This window comes from Topomyia yanbarensis, chromosome 3 (genome assembly GCF_030247195.1).
Source record: "Topomyia yanbarensis strain Yona2022 chromosome 3, ASM3024719v1, whole genome shotgun sequence".
Taxonomy (NCBI): Eukaryota; Metazoa; Arthropoda; class Insecta; order Diptera; family Culicidae; genus Topomyia; species Topomyia yanbarensis.
Window position 1 is genome coordinate 273766872 of NC_080672.1, and position 24965 is coordinate 273791836.

The 24965-nt window shown below is 41.9% G+C and overlaps 1 protein-coding gene and 1 non-coding gene across 21 annotated transcripts in view; one reads left to right on the forward strand and one right to left on the reverse strand.

The window, feature by feature from the left end:
* Positions 1-24965, reverse strand: part of LOC131690255 (poly(rC)-binding protein 3) — a 788104-nt gene that overhangs the window by 145145 nt on the left and 617994 nt on the right. The gene's annotated exons all lie outside the window — the stretch shown is intronic.
* Positions 13195-13300, forward strand: LOC131694355 (U6 spliceosomal RNA). Its single transcript, XR_009306469.1, has one exon. It is a non-coding gene; the product is annotated as a U6 spliceosomal RNA (small nuclear RNA).

Here is a 24965-nt window from a genome sequence, read left to right on the forward strand (position 1 = left end):
ATTAACAAAAATGGCGCTTTTCAAAGTCACCAAAACTGTCGAAGAGGTATTAAAAACTCCCAAAGTATAAAAAACTACGCTTTTTCCTTCATTGGCACTACAAACAACTAGAGCAAAAACCTGTTTTAATCCACCTAGCGGTGCAATTATGCCTTTCTCATTTCTCTAAACTATGGCACGGAGGCTTTTTATGTTCAACATAATTGTGGAAATGTCCATTACATTCTTAGTACACTTTGCACTTATACACAATGGCATGCCAACCACGAACTTGATGAGCTACGTGTCGACGGTGAAACACTTGAAACAAAAAAATATCATACTCCATTAGCCTAATCAGCATTAGATCAATGTTATCTGCTTGCTAACTCATTTTGTCATACGGGGATGGGTATGTGAGGAGGGCGAAAGTCCCATGAACGAACGACTCCCCAGCTTAAATTGGTATGCTTTGTAATATAGTGGTGGTTTAAAGATGATGGGGTTGAAAGGGAGGGGTATGAGGTGGTGGTCTGAGGGGTGATTTAAGGAGATTTTTAAAGGAGGGGAGTGAACAGTAGAGGGGGGGTGTAACCCCTCTCCGTAAACCATCAACTACGCCCCTGTTAAAATCCGGAAACCTTATGCGAGTCGAAAAAAAAAATTGCCCGGGATTAGGTTGACGTTTTTCAGAGTGATTGCATAACCTTTCTATATGAGAAAGGCAAACATGTGCAAAATCCAAAAAAGTGAATCTTCGTCAAATTTTTTTCGTGTTTGCATCAAATCTCGACGTTTTATGCACCTTGAATACATTTAGCATCAAAAATAAAAATTCTATTTTTAATTTTTCCTATAGTTTTTATGAGAAATTTCTGTGTGGCCGCACTCTGAAACCCGTAATTCCGGAACCAGAATTCCGATCGATCTAAAATTCAATAGCAGCCGATGGTTGCACCTTTCATTTGAGACTAAGTTTGGGCAAATCGGTCCAGCCATCTCTGAGAAAAATGAGTGACATTATTTGACACATACGCACATACATACACACACATACACACACATACACACATACACACACATACACACATACACACACACACATACAGACTTTTTCCGATCTCGACGAACTGAGTCGAATGGGATATGACACTCGGCCCTCCGGGCCGGGATTAGGTGGAACATTTTTCAGAGTGATTGCATAACCTTTCTATATGAGAAAGGCAAAAATGGTACATAAATATAAAATTTCAGTGTACTATACACAATATCAGTAAACTCCAATGAATTTCAAACATTCACTTTTTTGTACTCAGGCAATACACAGTGGTGGGGCCCATACGTTGGACCCCCCGGACCCGCATTGTCTCTCTGCGGCCCTGGTTACGAACTATATTCATTAAAAATAAACATATTCAGGATAGAACCACAATAACTACCCAACGTCTAAGTGTAACGCCATGCATTTTTGGTGTAAACTAGTTTTGTGGAAATACAATTAGTTACATGCATACGAGTAATATTATCCATGATCTCGGGAACTTGGTAATGATTTTCTGAACGGTTCGTTTTACGAAATGCTTATTTTTTCCAAAATTTATGAGCAGTTTTTTTGTGTAACACAAAAAATACCTGATAACAGTCTGCTACGACCTGCGCAACCTTCTGCAAAATCGGTTGTTTTCACTGTCTACAGAAGCACATCTAAATACTGTTAAGTAAAATTAACCAAATTCGACAGAAAACTTGTCCAAAATTTTCCCCTAACTCGATTTATTTCCTCAACATCTAGTTACTAGCTTTGCGTTAAGCACAAATGAACGCCCCGAAAGTCAGAGCGCTATTCGCGGCTGAACAACTTCACACTAACAGACGGCTCTGTTTCGAGTAGAACGTCGTGTTCTAAGCAACACCACCCACATGCCATATGCCATCAACAGGGCAAACTTTTCGCTCCCTACCCTAGACGGCAAAAGTTCATCAAAGCTCGTTTGTATCCAACTTCTTAGATCAACTCTCAGTCGCTGGTGTTTGGGTACAGTCCGCTGGTTGACAAGGAAAGGTTCGACGACTTTTCCGACAAACTTGTGGCCGAAACTTCGTGTTTGCTCTAAAGTGAAATTATAGGCACGTACAGTACTGTGAAGCAGCAGGAGCCCGAAAGTGGAGCAAATTGAGCGAATCATACGCGTTGTCGCTGGAAAAGGAACACGAGCGGTGGTAGGTGCAAGGATCGACTGGGTAGCAAAAAATCATTTATGGCCAACCGGGTGTAACATAAATTTCAATTAAAATTCATGAAATATTATATCCAACCTGGTTCCGCGCCTAGTTGGTATAAAAAACGTTTTTAATCCACCTAACAGTGTGATGAGACATTTCTTATAACTCTTATCACTCTCTTCGGATATTATATCGTTTGAGAACATTTAGAACTTGATGCTTCGCGATGTTTTTGATAACACATACTACATGGGATAGTGGCAGGACTCAGAGAATCGCTCAAATCAGCATAGGACAACATCAGTGCTAGAAATCTCAAACCAAATCAATGGGAAAGCGAAAAAATGGCCCATAAAATATTGAATGATTGTTAATGCTGTGTTAATAAAATATCTAAATTGTGGTGGGAAAACTGAATTTTCCTAAAGGGGTTATATATTGTACTGAGCCAAAAAAATCGAATTTTTTTTTTTGAATCGATTTGAAATTTATACTTTACTCAAATTTCCAACGCGACTGAGAACTAAGAAATCAACGCTTTTTCTTGAAAAGGGCGATACTAGCAGTGATACCACTCAAAGAAAATCAACAGTGAATATTTCCAGACTTGGTTTTATTTCCTATTTAAGAACTATTGTGTTTTTTTACATCCTAGATTGCATGATTCAGTGATCGAAACTTCATAAAGTATTTGAAATTATGAAATTATTAAATTAAAATTTGTTTTTGCTATTGAAATTGACAAAATGATAGTATCGCCGCTTTGGCGATTGTTTACTTTTTCGGTCCCACCTATCAGCATTGAAGTATCGCCCTTACGTTTTTTACAATAACTACCGTTCTACACAACCGATTTCGTCCGTGTTTTTTCAATAGAGATCATTGTTACTATTTACAGCTGGTATTAGCTTGATAATATTAAAAAAATACGAAAATAACAGTTTCGCCTCTAAACTGCTAGCAAAAAAAGTATCGCCCTGTTTGTTTGCATGGAGCATGGAGGGCGAAACTTTAAATAAACAAACAAAAATACAGTTTCGCCCGTTGTATTGTTTGCTGTAGTTTAAGAAAGCAATATCGTAGAATCAAAACTTTTAAGGTTAATTTGTTGCGTTTCAAAGCCCTCATTCGCATGTATGAAAAAAGCCATTTGTAAGTAACGCCCTTTTCACAAAAAAGCGTTGAAATGAAATCGCAGCTCCTGATATCACGCTATATCTGAAGTACATGCGTGCATAGTTTCAAATTTTACTTCGACGTCGACTTTTTCTAAAGGTGACTTCCCAGTAGTATTCTTGATTTGTATTATTATCGCTAATCCTAATGCAAAAAAACAAATAAAAACCTCACGAAAACGAACCGTTTGGGAAAATCATCATCATTACTGGAATTTTCATTTTCACGAAACTTTTCGATAACCTTCCGTCACTTGCGTTAATGCACTGGGTGCACAGTGCTCTGAAAATCTAGCGAAATCGTCTTAGGGCACCAGCGGGTCTAATTCAGAGCTATCTGCGCGGCGAGTTAAATCTGTAAAGAATACTAAAAATTAATTTCTATTCCATAATTTTCAGTTCAGCAATTCGAGAGATCGTGCTCACCACAAGCCATGAAAAATAGACTACGTTGTGAAGCGATGGTCACTATTTATTAAAAAATCACGGTTGAATAAAAAATAAAACTATTAAAAAATTTCAAATAGATTATAATTTTCACAAACTTATTAGGAAAAATTGTTTAATAAGCTTTCGTAATATTGTGTAGGAAAAAAGCTGAAAATTTGAAAATAAATCTGAGGATTATGATTGATTACAGATCTCTGGAATTTTCTATTGGAATGTTTTCAGGCAGGAATTTGATATTTATGCTATTAGACAACTGTGAAATCGAGACCAATAGATCAGTTACGTATCAGGACCCCATTCCGACAATTTATCAAAAGTCCTCATGATGTTTACAACAACAGGTTATCAATCTACGGATCAGATAATTGTTATTGTAATATTGAATTAAATCAGTCAGCATCAATAAATTTTCAACTTCAATCCAATATTTTTTTTTTTGAGTGGTGGGGGGGGGGCTGTATGGTGTTAAACCCCAAAACCTTCTCTTGGCTACGCCGTTGCTTGGAGTTATTTATTTCGCTTTTCATTTTCCGAAAGTCGAAATAAGATCGATCCGATGGTCATAAGTTAGAAAAATTTCAGTCAGAAGGTTCGCACAAATGAACATTTTTGCACTGATAAGTTATCTAGTTCCTTCCAGACAACTTGGAAATGTTCGGTGATTATTTCTAGCGGTTGTAGATAGAAAAATGAAATACAAAATTCGATTTATCGAAATAATGTTTAGCTTATTTCAATGGATTATTACTATATTGAACAATAAATAGGCGACGAAGAGTAATCCACAAACAACAAGCCATAACTTTTAAAGTATTCAAAATAGATATTGGAAGTCTTTAGTAAAGTTATTCGCAAAAGTAAGAGCTACAAATTTGCTGAAGGCATCATTTCGATATAATCACTTACAAGAAAATTTGTGAAAATATCTCACTCATAGGGGGATTAATTAGCAAAAGCACAATACCAAAAGAAAGGGCATATTACCTCCATTAAATTCTCCGAAGATACAATTGACCTAAAATAAGCCGTTTTGGCGTTAATAATAGATTACATGTTTTTGGTCATATTTCTGGCAATGGGAAATGATAAAAATCTTTCGTCCGCATTTCATGTTAAATATCTCTTTTGATAATAGTCCGATTTCAACAATCTATAGCTTGTTCGAAAGGTATTCGTTAAAGCTGTCTAAAAACATATAAATTGGTAATCTGTATTGTCAATTCCGGCAGATAATTTAAAAAAACTGCAAAAAGCGCCATTTTTACGCATTCAAGCATTCATATCTTAAAAACTAAACATCAGAATCAAAAACAAATTAAAAGCGTTCATACTGTTTTTTAGTTCTTTCATTTAAAATTGGTTTGGATAAGATCGGTTCAGCCATTGCTGAGAAACACGAATGAGAATTTGTCCGTTACATACACACACACACACACAGACACACACACACCCACACAGACATTGTCCCAAATCGTCGAGCTGAGTCGATTGGTATATAAGACTCGGCCCTCCGGGCCTCGGAAAAAATCTTGAAAGTTTGAGCGAATTCTATACATTTCTTTTATAAGAAATGTAAAAACGTGTATGTGGGGTGCGGTTTATGCGCTCCATTTGGAAACCAGGTCGTGGTCGATGAGCCAGATGGAACTAACTATGGCGATTAGAGGATAACAATGGACGTAGACGACGACGCAAGGTACTTGGTTGTGTTCACGTAGTACAAGGTCTCCTGACCATTTTTGCAAACGAGGTAATATTTTCAATTTATTTCCAACCTTACACTAGAAACGTGTTTTGATACAAAGAGTTATTTAAAATTTGAAATCCCTTTTCTAAACTTCATCTATCCACTCCGACCTTATCGTTCAAATAGCCGCAACAGTAGCAACCAAATCCCACGTGGTGGATTGTACGTATTGTTTCCTGTATGCTATTTGTATGTGCCAGGCTGACAGCGGATTTTGCTGAACCGTTTCCCGCCCTGTTTTCAAACTATTCAAAATGAAACAAACCAAGCCTCAGCTCGAACCGCAGCAACATGGCGGCCAATTTCTGCTGCCAGCAATTTAGACATATACACAGGAACAGTACCAGAGCGTGCGAGCGAAAGAGCAATAGACAGAAAACGCGTACAGTCAGTCTCTGCGGGGATTCAAGATTTATGCCGGGTTCGGTGAAATTCCGAATTTATCATCCCCTGTACAGACGAAATTCCACCACAGACAAACAGACATAACACATTGAACAAAAAGCCGATATTTCTATCGATCACATTTTTTAAACCATTCTTACTTGTCACTAGCGCTATCTATCGTGATTCCTGCTCAACTGCTTTGCTCACCTCATCGAAGATAGCGATGCTGGTTTCGTCATATTTGGCAGGTAAAAGCTTCTCGACGAAAGTTCGTTTGTCTAAAAGCTACGTACAACTTTACTTCCAAAAATAAACTTAACGGTTGCTACACCAACGAATCGAAGGTTCAATTTAAATGTTCCCTTAGTTGAAGTTTTTTATTATCGCGTTGCATTCTCATCTGAAGCCAGCATTGTATGTGCTGGGGAATCTCTTTTTTATGCCCAATCTACCTAGAGCAAGATATTGCAGTTTTTATCCGCTTCGCATAGCTCAGAACTTACATTGCCGAAAACCATAATTTCGCCCACAATCATTCGCAATGATCAGGGGGTTATCCGAAACATTCTCAGTCTCTACTTAACCCTCCGGAGGTTGCGCAAATGGCTCACTGAACCAGCAGCCGCTGGTGTCCTAAGACGATTTCGCTGGATTTTCAGAGTGACGTGCACTCAGTGCATGAGCACGAGTGCCGAAAGGTTAACCAACATCTATTTGTAAAGTACCACAATCCGAAAGTAAACTTCAAACAAGGACTAATCAGCAAATAAGCAATAACACATGTGACTTTATTCTCTGTTTTTAGGGTAGGTTCCTGCAACATATACACATATATTTGACGGTAAACGTATTTGACAATATGACTATGCTATGATATAAGTTGGTTAGATAAATACAAATGCATGTTTATATAAATATAAATAGGTCTTTATTTATGTTTAAATTAAGTTATACAATAATAAACGAGGGGAATACTAAATGTTAAACGTCTAATCCATCTTTATTCGGGCAAATTGATACGAATAGCTTTACGGTTTCTCTTTCTTGTCGTTAAAGTTCGTTTCGATCGTATTTTTTGTTTCAATTCAGTTTTGGCTTCCCTTAAAAAGCATTGTATTAGCGTGTTGAAAATTTTATCAACCAAGACATCGTAACATTGCTGACAGACGTACGCTTCATACTGATCGAAACTATGATACTGCTTTAACCGTGTTTTCACTTTCTGCCGATTTTGGTATAGGAACTTTTTAAACTTTTGCTTGAACACGGTGAATGCTTGGAATCCTATATTGTAGAGTACGGTGCTCGGAAGCATTGTTGCATTTTTTATCCTGCAGAAAATATACAGTGAACTGCTCTTATCTACCTCGCTGGGTTCAATAGAGAGGTGTTTGCGACATTTTTTGTGCTGAATCTTTGCAGCAGCAGCACCGATGATGTACATCAATCCGTTAAGTTCTCTTCGAGAATATTTCTTTGCGTTTGAATCCAATGGCTTGAACTTGTAATCAAAATGTTGTTGGACTGTTGACCCTATATCATTTTCTTCAACAAGCAAATCATTTTCTTCAAGCAGTATATTCGCGTCGACCTTTTCGCAATTTGTCCCAGAAGTGTTGTCGGAAGATAGATCTTCGTTTGCAGAAATAGATGCGTACTTGAAAGCGGCAGCGAACTGATAGGCATTAGGAGCATCATTTCGTCCGCATCGTCTTCTTATTTCAGAAAACAAGTTTTCTACCACATCCTGACACAAAAAGTTAGTGCACAAGTACTCGAACCCGAACTCATGTTTCAGCTTGTTCCATAACCAACGAATAGCATATATGTTTCCGATGAAACCGTCGATGTAATTTGGTTTGCATTGCCTCACAGTTAACGACTTGGCTTCTTTAGAGGCCTGAAATTCCATTATTTGATGAATCATGAAATTTTTATATGTAACATACCTGTTTAATGTTGAAACATGAACTTTTGGTATAGTACATATCTTTCAGAACCTTCTCAGCATAGTCTAAGAAAGCCCAGTGGCATGTTTCATCGGATATTGCAGCACGATAAGGCTGTAAATGAAATTGTTATTTTTCGCTGAACTATGCTTAAATATTTTTATTTTACCTTGGAGTTTTGGCCAATAGTTTTAGAGTTGAAGGTATTGAATAGCATATCATAGAAGCTTGCAAATGATGCTGTTACAAGAGCCGATTTCGGAAGATTTCCCATTTGCACATAAAACTCTATCCCTTTTGCTACAGATTCTCTCAAGGTTCTTGTTGCTTGAGCAACGTTCATTGCCGTAAAAGGCGCGAGTTTTATATATCTTTCCACAAGTTTTGGAACCATCCTCGGTGTAGAAACTCGATCTATTTCATACAATTTCGCTATATTGGTGAAAGATGCGATTTTGCCTTCGAAAACTGCGTTGTGTTTAAGAAGCATGTTTTTTGAACTTTTAATTAAATGTGGTGAGTCGAACATAACTGCTATATTGTATCCATCTACGTTCATTATTGGCTTCGTTCGTGTTACTCCTGCTTCCTTAGCCATCTTTACGTTTGTACTGCACTGATCCATGACCACTACTAATGGGTGTAGACCGTGAATATTTGTCACTGTCCAGAGTATTATGCGCCAACAAGAAACCAATACCCTGTAATTTTAGACATTATTGCAAAAATGCATAATTTTTAACAAACCATTTACCTGCTTGAACCGTTTACCTCGCTCTTTTCCGATTCTTGTTGTTGACCAACGGTTAGGCTCCAAAGTGCTAATCCCAGATATCATTATAGCTATGGCCTCAGTTGCAAGAATCAATGGATTGTTTTTTTCAATTTTTTCTTGACCCCGTCGCAGGGAAAACCAACAAATGTGTCAGTTTTGGCGTTGTACACCAACTCTGGCTTGATAGCCATGCCATCAAAAGAAACAACAGTTGCCTTTTCTTTTTTTGAGCATGTTTCTAATTTTGTTGCAATCCGACGCAAGATTTGCGTGTTCAATCAAGGTTCTAGAGGACTGCTCGAGTTCCAACGATTGACGGTCATTTTGCAAGGTAGCTTCAATACTTCCGACTGTTTAATGTACCTAAATGCAGCAGGTCCTGCCAAATATGCTCCAATGGCAAATTTTTTGGTCTCCTGGTTATAACGGCGCCCTTTTGACTTCTTAGAAGTATTTTGAAGGCTATTGTGCAGTACCTTATTCCTTTTAAGATGATCCAACAGTTTCGCATCTTTCCCTGTTTTCTTTTTCAAAAGAGTAACTTCCGTCTTCAACGCGTTAAGTTTCTTTTGTCTCGAACGCATGGACCTTAGACGCCACGCACATTTGCGTTTTGCTTCACGTACTTCTCTGTTCTGGTGTTTTACTTTTGAACGTAATTTCGAACATTTGTTTTTTTCGGAAATAAAAAGTGACTTATAATATTCTGCAGTCACCTCTGCTGTTATGTCATCATAATGTCAAATTTCGCAATTAGTGTCGCATACCATAATGTATTTTGTGACTCACCTGCAACATATGCCTCGGTATTGAAATTATGCTCAGTTTCGACTAGGCGATAAACTTCTGCTGCAGATTGATCATCATTTGTTATAAAATCGATCTGGCTATCTGCCTCCGTGTTTAGCTCCACGTTATTGAACACATTAGCATCGTGTGGTTCATCTGCAGAAATTTCTGCGATCTCATCTAAACGCTCCATCTCATCCACGAAACAATATTTTGCAGTCGTTTTCTGCCCATGCATTGGAACTTCCAATGGATCGCCCTTAGAACCATCCTCCACGCTTCGTTCTAAATCCAAAACTTCCAAATTAAATTCGCTGCATATGGGCGAAGTAAAGATACTCGAAAGCACACCATCCCGTAATCTAAAATAGCAGCAGTTGATCATTGTTAATTTTATCTAACGAATCTAGCTTACCCTTGTCGAGGATGTGAAGGATTTTTGTACGCTAGCGACTGGAAGTGATCGGAACATAATAAACGATTTTTTACATATTCAATTCCTTCGAGATTGAACCGTTCCAACAGTTCTTCCGAGCAACAAAGTTGCACCCAAAGCGCACAGCTGAAAACAAGCCTATTGTATTTTGGACCATTAGAAAAACTATATATAAATTCATACATTTGTGGATTGCGTGGAAACCGGAAAAACGATTTTCCAATTGTTGCACCTTCTCTGTTTTTGACACATCACAAACTCGCACCGGCGACCCATTTTTACAAAGTTATTTACCCGACTACTACGTGATAGCTTATAAGAATGCGCCGTAGCGCCACCACACTAAGTGTGGCGTTCCTGCACACTAACATATTTTAAAAATTACTGTTTTCAACATGGGCGATGGTGAATTCTAGAGTGTTATGTCTGTTTGTCTGTGATTCCACCACGCGTAGCGATTTCCCATCATCCTTCTCTGTGAAACATTGATGCACTGAAATAGAATGGGATCTGAATGGATGAAGAGAAAAGTCACAGCCGTCAGGTGCTAGAGGGGTGGTGAAGCTGGTGCTGATGGCGGCGACGGTGATGGAGTAGCAAAAAGGTATATGATATCCGTTTTCCTTTTCAAAAGCTTGAATATAGTGACTGACGGTTGCAAGAGTGCTGGATGGTTTTGCTATTGCTGCACAGCAATACGGCCAGAAAAGTTCACAACCCTGGAAACGCGAGATAGTGCAAATAATGCTATAACATATTAATATGTAAGTCAGTTTAGAAGAGGGTGCATGTAACGTTTTCCGAGCTACGCCACCAATAGTGACAAAATTTTCCGTTTAAAAATGTTATTTGTTCTCATTATTTATTTTTTAAACAATGGTGCCTGAGCTACAATTCATACAACTGAATATTTCTCTAATCAGTTAGACTAATTATTCAAACGCACTAACACATGAATGAACCAAATTCACTAATGAATAAAACTGACAACGTGTGCTGCTGAGATCGTACTAAAATTTTAATTACACTCTCTTGTACTGCGCAGGCCATCCCTAGTCACAGAACAGTTCAGCCTCTAATTGTCTCAATTAATAATAATCCTCACATTTAATGAACATTGCCCGGATTCTGCATGTCGAGGTCAACCAGGACTGCTGGACTAGGCCGACCTAACGAAGCGCCATTATTCGCTCATTTTAGCGTGATTAATGACGGTGGCAGCAGCCTTAACGTGGCCCTCCATACTTGCCCCCTTCTGAAAGACCGAAGCAACCAAACGAAAAGCAGGTGGCAAATCCGGAAAATTGAAAACAAAAACCATCATAATCAAATGAAATGAAACATTTTTTCTGGCTACCTTTTTCCCGAAATTTGCATCGCCCACTCGCTTGCTGCAAAGCCATAGAGCTCATTATGAGATGTATATTAAAAAAAAACAGGACACATTGCTAGTGCTGTGGTGCCCGAAAGTTACACCGCTCTCATGCTGTTTTGTTAAATCACGGTTGAATACGCGTCGCAACACATGCGGGATCAGAGGCAACTGACACCACCCAACTGTTTTTGAAATTTTAATATCGAAATCGCAGAGGAAATTAATACCTTTGCGTTAGGTGCGTGAGTTGCATCGGGAAACGGGAGGTATGTGCATGGGTAAGCTTTCGTTTGGGAGGGGGGGGGGGGGGGGGGCTTTATTCCTAGGGACGGGAACAGAATGCCATCAATAATTAATTAAAGCTACTTGCGTGGCGAAAATATCAATAATAACTTTCAATTCATAATTACTTGTGGAATTGGGCCGGAAAGCGTTTGCGGGGACGAAAACTGTGTTCATAACATTTTCATAGGCTTGATTTACGTCATTATCGTAAACATTTTATGTATCAAGAAGATTTAAAACAATGATCAGTTTACAATGAAGGGTGCATTTTTACGATTCAATAAAATCAAGAGTTGTCCTACTGGGGCTATACAGCCAGGGTCTCGGAAGGGCTCCCCGTCAGAATCACTTACTATAATTGCAGACTAGATGGGAAATGTCACTGCTTAAAGCCAATTGCAGCGGACCGTGATTCTGAATGTGATATTAATTGTACGGTTCAGATATGTACGGGCGTAGAGACTTCGCGATCGCGTGTACCATCGCGAAGTGCTCGAGCATTTGTAAGTTAACATTTTCGATCGCGTATGCGTTTGTATGACGTGTGTGCTAACGTGTATGTGACTTTGCGTGTATTAATTTTATTTAATGACCGTGAGTCGTTTCGCATATTCGCGTGTGTTCTTGGATGATTGCGCGCGGACCGTGAATCTGACACTTAATTTTCGGTGTACGGTTCAGATGCTAGAAGAAAGTGAGATCTTCCATATTACTAGAGTTCCCGGTCATGTCGCCATGACGTGTTGTCTAGTGCATGAGCATTCTTTTTTAATTGGTCCAATTGAATGTATGAACCTAAGTTGCTAGGACGGAGGGTAATGATTTCCGGACGTGACCGATTCATGATTGCCCGAATACGGGCGTTTGTGGCATCGCGTTTGTAACTTCGTAAGTACTAAAACGTTCACCTTATTACCGAGGTGTTGTCAAGTTTGCGCGATAGCGGGCATTTGAGAGCGTGGAGGGCTTAAGCGTTCGTATGTTAACGTGTTTGTCGTATGTGCTCGCGTGTATGTCACTTCGCGCGTATAAATTCGATTTTTTAACCGTGTGGCCATTCGCTAATTCGCGTGTGTTCTTGGATGGTCACGCAGTCCGTCATTTTGATGTGCAGTTATCAGTGCACGGCTCAGATGCTAACAGGGAGTGCGTTACCCCATATCAGAGTTTCCGGTTATGTAGCCATGGAACATATGTTGTCTAGTGAATATGAGAACTTTCTTTTTTTAATTTTTTAATTTAATTGAAGGTCCTAGACTGGTACCAGGGATAGAGACTTCCGTAAGTGACCGATTCATGATCGAGAGAGCGCGGAAGTTTGTGGGTTCACGTTTGAGACCGCGTTTGCCAATTTATAAAGGCTGAAACGTTCACTTAGTCACCGGGGTGTTATCAAGCAGAGTATGAAAAAACATAAAACAGGTCCATAAGCCCTCTCGCTCTCCCCAATGCACCACTATCGAGGTGTAATACAATAACAATCTTAAAGGAGTTGTCTGTCAGAGTTTCTTTAAAACTGATGCACGAATATAGTTGATGATGTTCGCAATACCCGTAAAACCCGTCAACCTAGGGGAATCTATGTATCTATGAGTCCAGTTGGACCATTATGGAGCCAGGTTGAGTCCATGCTTCGGCTGGACATATACTAAAATTGGAACGATACAGAGAAGATTAGCATGGCCCTGCGCAAGGATGACACGCAAAATCGTGAAGCGTTCCACATTTTTCCCGGGCCCCGTGGTGGTGGAGGAACGCTACGTGGGAAGCTGAGCTGCAAGCAACCGGGCGGGTCATAGGTGGTGGATAATGCTTAATCGCGATAGCAACTAGTTGTGATTCGCGACCCGAATCAGCAGCGGGGGCTGACTGCGGGTGTGGTAGGACGAGGTAGTGGGCCCTATACGTCCTAGGCCTAAATACCACATGCCCTAAAGCAGCCCTGACAAGGCGAGCCAGTGCCGCCTTTAAATAAGCGCTTAGCCCAAATCCCTCTCCTCCCGTTATCCTTCCTTCCTTCCTTCCTTCTGCGGCTGTTCGCCCATCTGAATATGGAAGCTGTTCTTCAATGTCAGCTTCTTTCACCGAACAGCCTAGATAAGCCATGTAGTGTCGGTAGTGGTTGTTTCAACCGGCTAAGAATTACACTACGGACTACCTGTTTCAGTGGTAAAAATCTACCATACAGGGAACCCCAATTCCATAGTGTCATGCGACCCGTGCTATGGGTAAAATTGTTGAGGGGGTTTAAAACATTCTCAATGGCGAACGGAGCCTGGGAAGAGTCGGGCGAAATCCCCAGTACGCTGCATTACGCAGCGGAACGTTCACTCTACACTCCGATTTTTTTCACCGATGATCCACTTAATTTTGCCGAATTTTTGTTGGCTGGGGGTTTGCAGAGACTCTCGGCTGATGGTAGTTCGGTGAAGTTTTGTTGAGTCTCGATTATCAAATTTCGATGTGTACAGATGAACCTGCCCAGAGGCCGTGTGGTATCCGGCCTAGAATTGAGCCACTGGAGTCCTGCTGCCATGTCGTAGGAGGCGACTGAAAGTAGGAGACCCTAAGTCAAGGTGTAGTTCCGTGCCGAGGACTTAATGATTGGAGGGTCTAAAATATGCCAGTCGCGCACGGAGCATTTTGGGTTTTGCCCTTGCTGTGTTATGCGAATCTCTGACACAGTGGACCATTATTTTCTTCGCAAATCGTGGGAATCAAATGATCATGTCCCATTTAAACCTGATATGGCTCGCTAAATGCGTTAACATCCCAACTCGCTTGGTGTCCTCTAGTTGTTGTGCAATTTGTGTTGGAGATGAAATGTACAGTTCTCTAATCAACAATGGTTAGAATAGCACAAGTCAATCTCCAACATAAACGTACAGCAACTATGAATTTATCTCGACTCATGCAGGAAGGTAAAGCTTCCATAGCATTGGTTCAAGAACCGTATTTCCATAAAGGAAACTTCTATTTTGGAAAGTTACTTAACACTGCCTTCATTGCTTACAACAAGACAGGCATGACTAACCCACGTGAAATGCCTCGTGCTTGCATTCTTGCAAATAAGGCTATTGACGCGTGTCTCATATCGGAGCTCACAACTCGCGATATCTGTGTTGTCACAGTTACATTGACTGTCGGAAACGTAGACAAGAAATATATATACTGTTCAGCATACCTACCGCATAACGAATCATCTCCTTCTGATGATTTCAAAAGCGTTGTATCATATTGTAGCAGAAATGGGCTTCCGCTCATTATCGGCAGTGATGCGAATGCTCATCACATCATTTGGGGCAGCTCAGACATCAATCTGAGAGGCTCTGAACTGATGGAGTACATAAGTAGTACAAATCTCCATATTCTGAATGTGGGAAACCGACCAACTTTTGCGAGGTCTGGGAGGGAGGAGGTGTTAGACATAACACTTTGCTCTGATAGAATTTTGCATGAACTGGGAAATTGGCAGGTTCCAAATGAAACTGAACCGTCTCTATCCGATCATAAATATATATTTTTCGAGCATTTTGATGTCACCTTCAATGTGGTGACATATCGTAATCCTAAGTCTACAAACTGGGACCTCTTTTTGGAAAACTTAGCGACTAAATTTCATGGATATTTTCCAACAATTAGTCAACTAGACGACTTAGATGACGTCGTGGATACGACAAACTCATTCATATTAGCATCCTACGAAGAAGCTTGTCCACTTCGTACTGTTAAATCGACTAGGGGAACCCCTTGGTGGAGGGCTGAGCTTGATAGAATGAAGAAAGGTCTGAGAAGAGCTTGGAACCGGCGTCAGCGTGATGACTCCAGGGCTTTCAGGTCAGCTCGTAGTGCATATAAGAAATGTCTTAGATCTGCAGAACGGGCTGGCTGGCAAAGCCTATGCACTAATGTCTCTAGTCTGAACGAGGCTAGCAGATTAAATAAAATTCTCTCCAAATCGAATGATTTTCAGATGAACTCCTTGAAAACCAGAGATGGTGTTTATGTGACAGACGAAAAAGATGTTCTTAATTGTCTCTTCGACACACACTTTCCAGGTTGTATCGATCCGGAGTTGATCAATGTTCACAGATCTCATTCTGGTGATTCGGACTCGTGGGCGCTAGCACGCACATTGGTTTCCACTGAATCGGTCAAGTGGGCAGTTGACAGCTTTGCTCCATACAAATCACCCGGAAAAGATGGGATACTTCCCGTGCTACTGCAAAAGGGATTTGATATTCTTAAACATGTCTTGAAAAAGATTTTGCTTTCCAGTCTTGCTACCGGGTATATCCCGAAAGCATGGCGAGAAATAACTGTTAGATTTATTCCCAAAGGGGGGCGCTCAAGCTATGAAGAAGCCAAGAGTTTTAGGCCTATCAGCTTAAGTTCTTTTCTTCTGAAAGCTTTGGAACGGATAATAGATCATCACATCAGGAACGTTAGTTTAGTTGAATATCCTCTGCACAAAATGCAACATGCATATCAGTGTGGGAAATCCACGATCACTCTGCTTCACGATGTTGTTTACAACATTGAGAAAGCCTTCTCGCTCAAGCAATCTAGCTTGGGTGTATTCCTAGATATTGAGGGTGCTTTTGACAATGTGTCCTTCCAGTCTATTCTGGAAGCTACGCGCGGTCATGGGATACCTGCATGTATCTCAGGTTGGATAAACGCAATGCTTAGTAACCGCATACTTTGCTCGTCACTGCGACAGGCTGAGATACGGAAGTTGAGTATTTGCGGTTGTCCTCAGGGCGGCGTTCTGTCACCTTTGTTATGGAACTTAGTAGCTGACGGCTTGTTGAAGAAACTCAATGAGCTTGGATTTCCAACCTACGGGTTTGCTGACGATTACCAAATACTAATTACTGGATTTTGCATCGGAACAATCTTTGACTTGATGCAACAGGCATTAAGAGCTGTCGAACAGTGGTGTCGACAAGTTAAACTATCAGTTAACCCAAGCAAAACTTCAATGGTTCTTTTCACGAAGAAGCGAATAACAACCGGGGTTCGTCCCTTGCAGTTCTTTGATTCTGAGCTGCTGTGTGCAGATCAAGTCAAATACGTTGGAGTCATATTGGATTCCAAACTGAATTGGTCTGCTCACATTGAGTTCAGAGTCAAGAAAGCGTGCATGGCCTTCGGGCAGTGCAGACGAACTTTTGGAAAGACCTGGGGTCTCAAACCTAAATACATCTATTGGATTTACACGACAATTGTACGTCCAATACTGTCATACGGATGCCTTGTGTGGTGGCAGAGGGGAGAGGTGGTGACAGTCCAGTCAAAGCTAAACCATCTGCAAAGAATGGCGCTCATGGCGTTGACTGGTGCTTTCACCACGACTCCGACTGCTGCTCTTGAGGCACTTCTAAATATCAAACCATTACACATACACTTAAAACAAGAAGCACTATCATGTGCATACAGACTGCAGGTTACTGGGCTTTGGAACAGTAATCATGTTGATCTTGCTACCAGTCATACACGATTGTGGTCACAAATGGTTACATGGGGTGAAGATATTCTTGCTCCCAGCGATATTACACTCACTTGTAGTTTTCCTTACAGGACATTCCATGTTAAGATTCCCTCTCGAGAGGAGTGGTTGTCTGGCTTTATGGAAAGACAACAACAAACGCAAGTGGTTTGTTACACTGACGGTTCTCTGATGGAGGGACGTGCTGGTGCTGGTGTCTACTGTCGTGAAATGAGACTGGAACAATCTCACTCACTAGGTAGATACTGTACTGTATTCCAAGCAGAAATCTTTGCGATTATGTGCGGGGTGCAATCGGCCCTTCAACTGAGTTTGTCCGGCAGAGTTATAAACTTCTGCTCCGATAGTCAGGCTGCAATCAAGGCCCTTAGCTCAGACAAATCCCGGTCCAAGCTAGTGATCGCGTGCCGAACCCAAATCGAAGAACTAAGCATTGTCAACACTATCTACCTTGTCTGGGTGCCCGGACATTGCGGTATTACTGGAAATGAATGGGCTGACGAATTGGCCAGGGCAGGTTCAGCGATTGACTTCGTTGGTCCTGAGCCCGCGCTGCCAATTTCGACAAGTTGGATAAGGGAAAAAATACGGTCCTGGGCTTCGTCCGAGCACCGCAATTATTGGAGAAATCTACAAACGTGTCGCCAAACAAAGGCGTTTCTAGAACAACCATGCCCAGTGGTTTCGAAAAATCTCTTACATTTTTCGAAGCTCCACTGCGGCATGCTGACCAGGGCTTTAACCGGCCACTGCAAACTCAATTATCACATGGCAACTATTCAGCGCGCTGAGTCTTTTTCATGTGATCTTTGTGAATCCGACTACGGAACTTCATATCATCTGATATGCAACTGCCCAGCGCTAGCGCAATTGCGATTACGAGTCTTCAGCCGTCCTTATATAGACGAAACCATGTTTGGTCGACTGAAACTCAGAGACATACTAAAGTTTCTTATCCAATGTGGTAAAGAGCTTTAGGCTTATTCGCAGGCAAGTTGAACTACTTGTGAGTTTAATTTACCTGTTGTTTATTTTTTGTTTTGTGCTGTTTTTCCCACCCTTCCAAGTCTACTTCCCCACACCTCCTTGTCCTTTCCTTCCGCTCAGGAAATGATGAAAACACACGGCAAGGCACAAATCCCCGACTATGTACGGGGAACGTGCCATTTGAGCCAATATATTCTGATTCCTGATTCTGATAAAGGAGTTGTCTGTCAGAGTTTCTTTAAAACTGATGCACGAATATAGTTGATGATGTTCGCAATACCCGTAAAACCCGTCAACCTAGGGGAATCTATGTATCTATGAGTCCAGTTGGACCATTATGGAGCCAGGTTGAGTCCATGAGTTCAGTTGGATCATTCTGGAGCCAGAACTCAGAAACAACTAGTACCCGCCCGTAGGAGGGGTGTCAATAGCTGGGCAAACCGAATAAGGCGAATGGTCTCGTTCGGGAGTGGCGCAGAAGCCATCCGATAAATATTGATTTAGGCACAAAAAGGATTTAGGTTCAAACTCGGTCTCGGGTTGCAGTCATACAGAAGTTTCGCGAATGTAGCAAGACTACTCATTACAATGTTAATAAATTTCAAAGCCGAATACGATACAATTGATCATTATCAGAACTAACTGAATAAAAGAATCAAAGCGAAAATGGCTCGAGTGAGGTGCAAAATCCGAGTACCAGAATCTCTGTTGAGCCCTGTTGAACTTAGAAAGGGTTTAAAATCGATTTTATAGGTATGATAAGCAGGGCGAGGTTTGACATGAATGGTAATTTTTTTCGAAGATATGTTTTTGGCTTGACCGACTGTGTTGGTGTTGTGATATGTAACATTGGGACAATAGCATACTTAGGCATACATAAGCTGACCAACTCTGACGAAAAAATCCGTTCACCATACCGCAACGAAGCGTAATCGTTCACCACGCTCAGGGAAACAGTTCGTAAAGCGTACGGATTTTTTCGTCAGAGTTGGTCAGCTTAGGCATACATATCAATTAAGTATGTGTGTTTCCTCAAAAGCTTCTCGGATATGTGTGTGTGGGTCGTTTTCAAGGAAGTTTTGTATGATTCAAAATAGAAAAATAATACGCAAGGGGGATGAGGAGCTATTTCACATTTCAACTGGATGGACTGTAGACTATTAAGTTAACTTGCCGGAAGTCGCACTGGTCCACTAATTGGACGCTGCTCTGAAAGTCGTTCAGTGGGTAATTTGCGCGACATCCGGAGGGTTAAAATAAAAACAACCAAATCCTGAAAATGCACATAAATTAAAATAAATCAAATTAATTCTTTATGCGAAGAAACAGTCGCCCAGAAAAGGCGGAAAGCTCCGAAACTTCGACGGGCATGCATTCCATCACTGCTGCCACGTTGACGGGTAATCCGTAGCCGATACGCTCGGTGTACTGACCCTTTCTCAGCAAACGATGGATTCGACCGACAGGAAACTGGAGACCGACACGAACAGAGCGGGATTGTGGCTTTTTCTTTATCTTTCCCTCTTTTCCGCTTCCAGACATGTGTAATGCATCTTCCAGACATGTGTAATGCATCTAGCACGAATGATAGCGCACTCGCACATGAAACCCTTTTTTGTACTTGGTTCAGTTTACGTTTGAAGCCAAACGGGCTGGTCAACGAACGAAAAGAAAATCAACGCTCGCGTCCTTCGAACACTACTGCTTACCCACAGTGTGTTCTGTGATCGTTTCAATGCAAAAAGGCCGGCCACCGAAAGAAAACAGTTTACTTCTATCGTCAAAGAGGTGCAGCTTCGAACGAAAACTAGTTTGGTCCGTTGATTCAATTGTACGGACCAATCATGGCGCAGATAATAATTGATTTCACAAAAACCATTATTCCCGTTATTTTTAGTAATTGTACCTACATTCTACGGAATTAGTTACAAAATTGTTTTCCTTTCAGGTAACGCAATCATCTATTTTTTTTCATTCAGTGTTACGGTAGATATTCGCGTTCAAAAAAGCGGGCAAAATTCCGGCCGATCAGACGCGTTTGACACAACCGATTTTGTATCCTACATTAAAAACTTAAAAGAAAAGTTTGACTATACAAAAAAGCTTTTGGATGATGCGTTTCATGATTTTCGTCTTGCTTTTCTAGAAAATAGAGCTAACGAACATAGTCGCTAAAATCGAAGCTATTGTGATTCCTACCATTTGATTATAAGAGAATGGGGATAGTCGTTGAGAAGTATCAGAAATCAGTAGCGTCTGGCTCAAATGCCACGTTACCCATGTTGATCGGAGATTTGTGCCTCGCCAAGAATTGTCTTTTCGTCATATTCTTGATAGGAAGGATTGGGAAAGTGGTAAAGTTAGGGTTAAGGAAAATAACGACACAGAACAATTAAAACAAAGAATTCTGCACCCCTGGAGGGATACTGAACGATCTGCAGGCAATTTAATAGTAGGAATTAAACTTCCACCCCCGGAGGGATATAGAATTTTTATTTAACCAGTGAGCGGATATAACAACACCTACGAGGAGATATTGAGATAACAGAACGATAACACCCCCGAAGAGATCCTGTCATTCAAATACGGCTAAAATTATAGCTCTTTACCACACTGGGTTAGAAACAATAGCATATCCTTCAGTTTCAGCTCTCTGTACATAGGTTAATCTATGTATGGAGAAGCAAAAATCCGGATACGTAATTGCATTACTATAGGGCAGTTGTATATCAAATGATATTAAGTTCCATAATCGGAGTCGCAAAGATCACATGAATAATACTCAGCGCGCTGAATAGTAGCCATGTGATAATTGAGTTTACAATGTCCGGTTAGTGCCCTGACTAGAATACTGGAAAAAAGGCAACAAATTCTTTGACATTTTCGGACTCACATCCGGCAGAAAAGTCTTTGTTTGAACGCAAATTTGCAAGCTACGCCAATGTTCGGATGCAACCCAAGAGCGAATCTTGTGCTTTATCCAACTTATTAACAGTGGTAGAACTGGTTCCGGATCAACGAAGTCAGTCGCAGCGCCAGCTATACCCAATTCGTCAGCCCATTCGTTTCCAGTAATACCGGAATGATCGAGTTCTCATAGAAGATAAATGGCATTTGAAATGCTAAGTTCTTCGATTTGACTTCGACATGTGATTACTAATTTCGATCTCGAATCTGCTGAACTAAGTGCTTTCAGGGCAGCCTGGCTGCCAGAGCAAAAATAGATTCTTTTACCGTAAATTCCCCGTTGAAGTGCTGATTGTACGCCACACGGAATCGCAAAGATTTCTGCTTGGAATACGGTACAGTATCTACCAAGCGAATAAGATTGGTTTATTCTCATTTCATGACAATAGAGACCAGCACCGGCTCGGCCCTCCAACATACAACCGCCATGCCGTATGCCAGTATTGGTCTAACAATTATCGTGCAGATCCACTGAATGTACTTGGGTTTTTCTCCAAGATTTGCCGAAAGCGCGTGTACACTGACCGAAGGCCATGCAAGCTTTCTTGATCCTGAAATCGATGTGAGCTGTCCAATTAAGTTTTGAGTCAAGAATTACCCCAACGTACTTAACTTGATCTGCGATAATAATTTCAGAACCAAAGAACTGCAATGGACGAGCTCCGGTTGAAATACTTCGTTGCGTGAAAATCACCATTGATGTTTTATTTAATCCAAATACTGATAGATCAACATTAAGCCACCATTGCATCAAATCAAAAAGTTTGTTAATGCAAATACCGGAGATCATTATATCATCATGTTTCCTAAAAAAACCATCGGCGACAAGGTTCCATAGAAGTGGTGACAGCACACCACCTTGAGGACATCCGCAGACACTCAGTTTCCTTATCTCTACTTGTCTTAACGATGAGCACAGATGTCGGTTGCTAAGCTTTCCGGTTCGTGATATATGTAGGTACTCCATGACCTCCTGCTACTACCAAAATGGATTCGAAAGACACGTTTCAAAAGCACCTTCAATATTGAAAAAAAAACTCCTAAGCTTTTGTGAAAAAACTTTTTCAATGTTGTATACAACATTGTGTAACAGTGTGATAGTAGACTTCCCTCGCTGATATGCATGTTGCGTTGTAAGCAGTGGGTGCTCGTTCAAGCTAACATCCCGAATGTAGTGGTCGATTAAACGTTCCACTGATTTGAGAAGGACGGAGGTTAGACTGATCGGTCTAAAGCTCTTTGTCTCCTCATAAGTGACGCGGCCACCTTTGGGAATGAATTTGACAGTTATTTCCCGCCAAGCTAATGGAATTTATCCTGTTGCAAGACTACAAGTAAGAACCTTTTTCAAAATATGCTTGAAATGTTCATATCCTTTTTGTAGTAGAACTGGAATGATTCCATCCTTTCCCAGAGACTTATATGGAGCAAAACTTTCAATCGCCCATTTGATCAATTCAGTTATCACAATTCTACGAGCAAATGCCGAAGAATCAGAACTACCTGAAAAGAACTCAGGGGCAGTCGTCAGTGATGGCTCCGTACAGCCTGGAAAGTGTGTGTCAAAAAGACAGTTGAGTAATACCTCTTCGCCAGAAGAGTTATTTCTTGTAAACAAAAATTTCGATTATAATTCTAATTACAAATATCTTATTGTCCTGAAAAAGACAGGACTACAGGAGTATTTTTTTGGCACATTCCTAAAATTAATTGGATTTCTTTCGACATGAGTCACTCGCATGACTACCGGTTTCCGGCCCACTAGGTCTGACGAGAGCCTGTCGATCATCTGGTTGAACTGTTCTATTGGCCACCTTGGTGGAGCGCAGCAGCTGCAATAGAACACACCATTGATCTTGGCAATCGCAACGGCGGAGGAGTGTATTACCTCTTGAACCGGGAACCGTCCCGTTGTACAGATTGCCACCATTCCAGACCCGTCCGACACCCAATTGCCGTTGCCGGCAGGGATGCTGTACGGGTATGATAAGAGGGCGACATCTGTCCTCGACTCCGAGACCGACTGCCACAGCAGCTGTTGGGCTGCTGCACAATGGTTAAGATTTAGCTGTGAGACGTTCACGGCTTCTTCTTATTTACCTCACCGAAGGGACACGAAGGTCCGCCCATAGCATGTTTATGGGCTTGCTTCTTAGCGGTGCAGATAAGGCACTTGTGCGCCTTAGTGCAATCCCGCTCCTTATGCCCCTCCTCGCCGCAGCGACGACATAGTTTTCTCCTGTCTATGCCCTTGCACTCGTAGGATTTGTGACCGAACTCAAGGCACCGATAGCACCTATCCACTGAAGGCGGCTGGGGTATGCTAATTGGGCATACCGACCAGCCGATCTTCAGCTTACCTTTCTCGGTTACCTTTTTGGCATCCGCCTTCAGTAGCCTGAGGTAGGCTACTTGGGTGCCAAAGGGTCCCTCTCTAAAGCGCACAGAGGCCTGCTCGATTGTGACGTCGCATTGCTCCTTAACGGCTACGACGACATCTTCTGCGGTCGTGAACTCGTGCAGATGCTTGCACTGGAGAGTCGTTTCCGCCCCTAGCGACCTGACCTGGGCGCCTTCACCAAGGACCTCTTGGGCCAAGGCCTTGTACACCGCAGATTGTGCGCCTCGTTTCAGCACCAGAAGCATTTCTCCCGTGTTGGTGCGTCTCACGCTACGCACATCTTGCCCAAGGGCCGAAAGGCTTTAGGCCGCCTTCATCGACTTTAGGACGTCGGCGTATTTGTCCTTGTCGGTTTTTAACCACAAGGCCTCGCCTCTGTCCTTGGCCTTCTTCACGGGCCGCGGTACCTCCGGTGTCGGTGCCGGCTTCTTCCTGGTGACTAGCGTCCAGGGGTTAACGCCCCCCTACCCCGGTCGCACCGTGTTGCTGGTACCAACGCTCTGCTCAGCGAGGTCACTCTCGCCCTAGCTTACCTCGACCAAACGGCGTCTGGCCTTAACGGTTGCACACCGTGTGGTGTCGGTTTTTGCACCCTCGCCTGGCGCTTCGCGTTGGGCGCCGTCTTACGATTGCCCTTGCCCTTGCCTTTTCCCTTCGAGGGGAAGTCGGCCGCCGCTCCGAGCGACGTGGCTGCTCCATAGAAGGTGAAGGCCACTGTCTGAGTGCCTGTATCGACCTTCTCTCTTCCCTCCCTCTTGGAGGCCACTGTCTGGGTTTCTCTGTCGGACTTCTCCCGACATTCCACCCTCTTGGCATAAGCCTGCTGTTTCTGTCTCGCGACACGAACAATTTTCCGGAGCTCCAGGAGGCTCTGCTTTAACTCCTTGCTTATGTTCTGCTTTGCGCTAGTGAACTCTTTTATTGAATCGAGCTGCTCCACCACTTTGCGCATCGCGGATAGTGGCCCGTCCAGTGCGTTGGTAGGGCTATTTCCTACCACTACTGGGGGGTCACTGGTGCTATCAGATGCAGCAGAGGAGGACTAGAGGACGATCTACGATCGTCGAAGAGTAATCCATGCTACCACAAGTATTCCATCACTGGGTATTGAGCCGTTCGCTGATCTTGATCTTAGGCCACCATTCGCCAGTCTTTTTGAACGACCACTGCACGCGCATCTTCTTCGATTGTGTGGTCTACCCAAACCTTTTCGGGTTCTATGCCGAGTATATAACTTTTGCTGGTATCTCTTCCGGCATTCGCGCTACATGGTCTGTTGTATTTTAAGAGTCATCCGATGTCAGCATTTTTGTATGCTAAGTATTGAATGCATACGGAGCGCCGATGATTGGTGGTCGTATAGTGCAAAAGGAAATATTTGCGTTTTGTATAGGGCAAGCTTTGTGCGTGCCTGTATGCTATCGACTTTAGATGACAACGTAAACTATAGAAAGTCCCGGTTCTCTACAACCTTGCTGACTTGCTTGCTTGGTGGCTACAGCGTCATCTCGTCAATGCCGGGCGTATC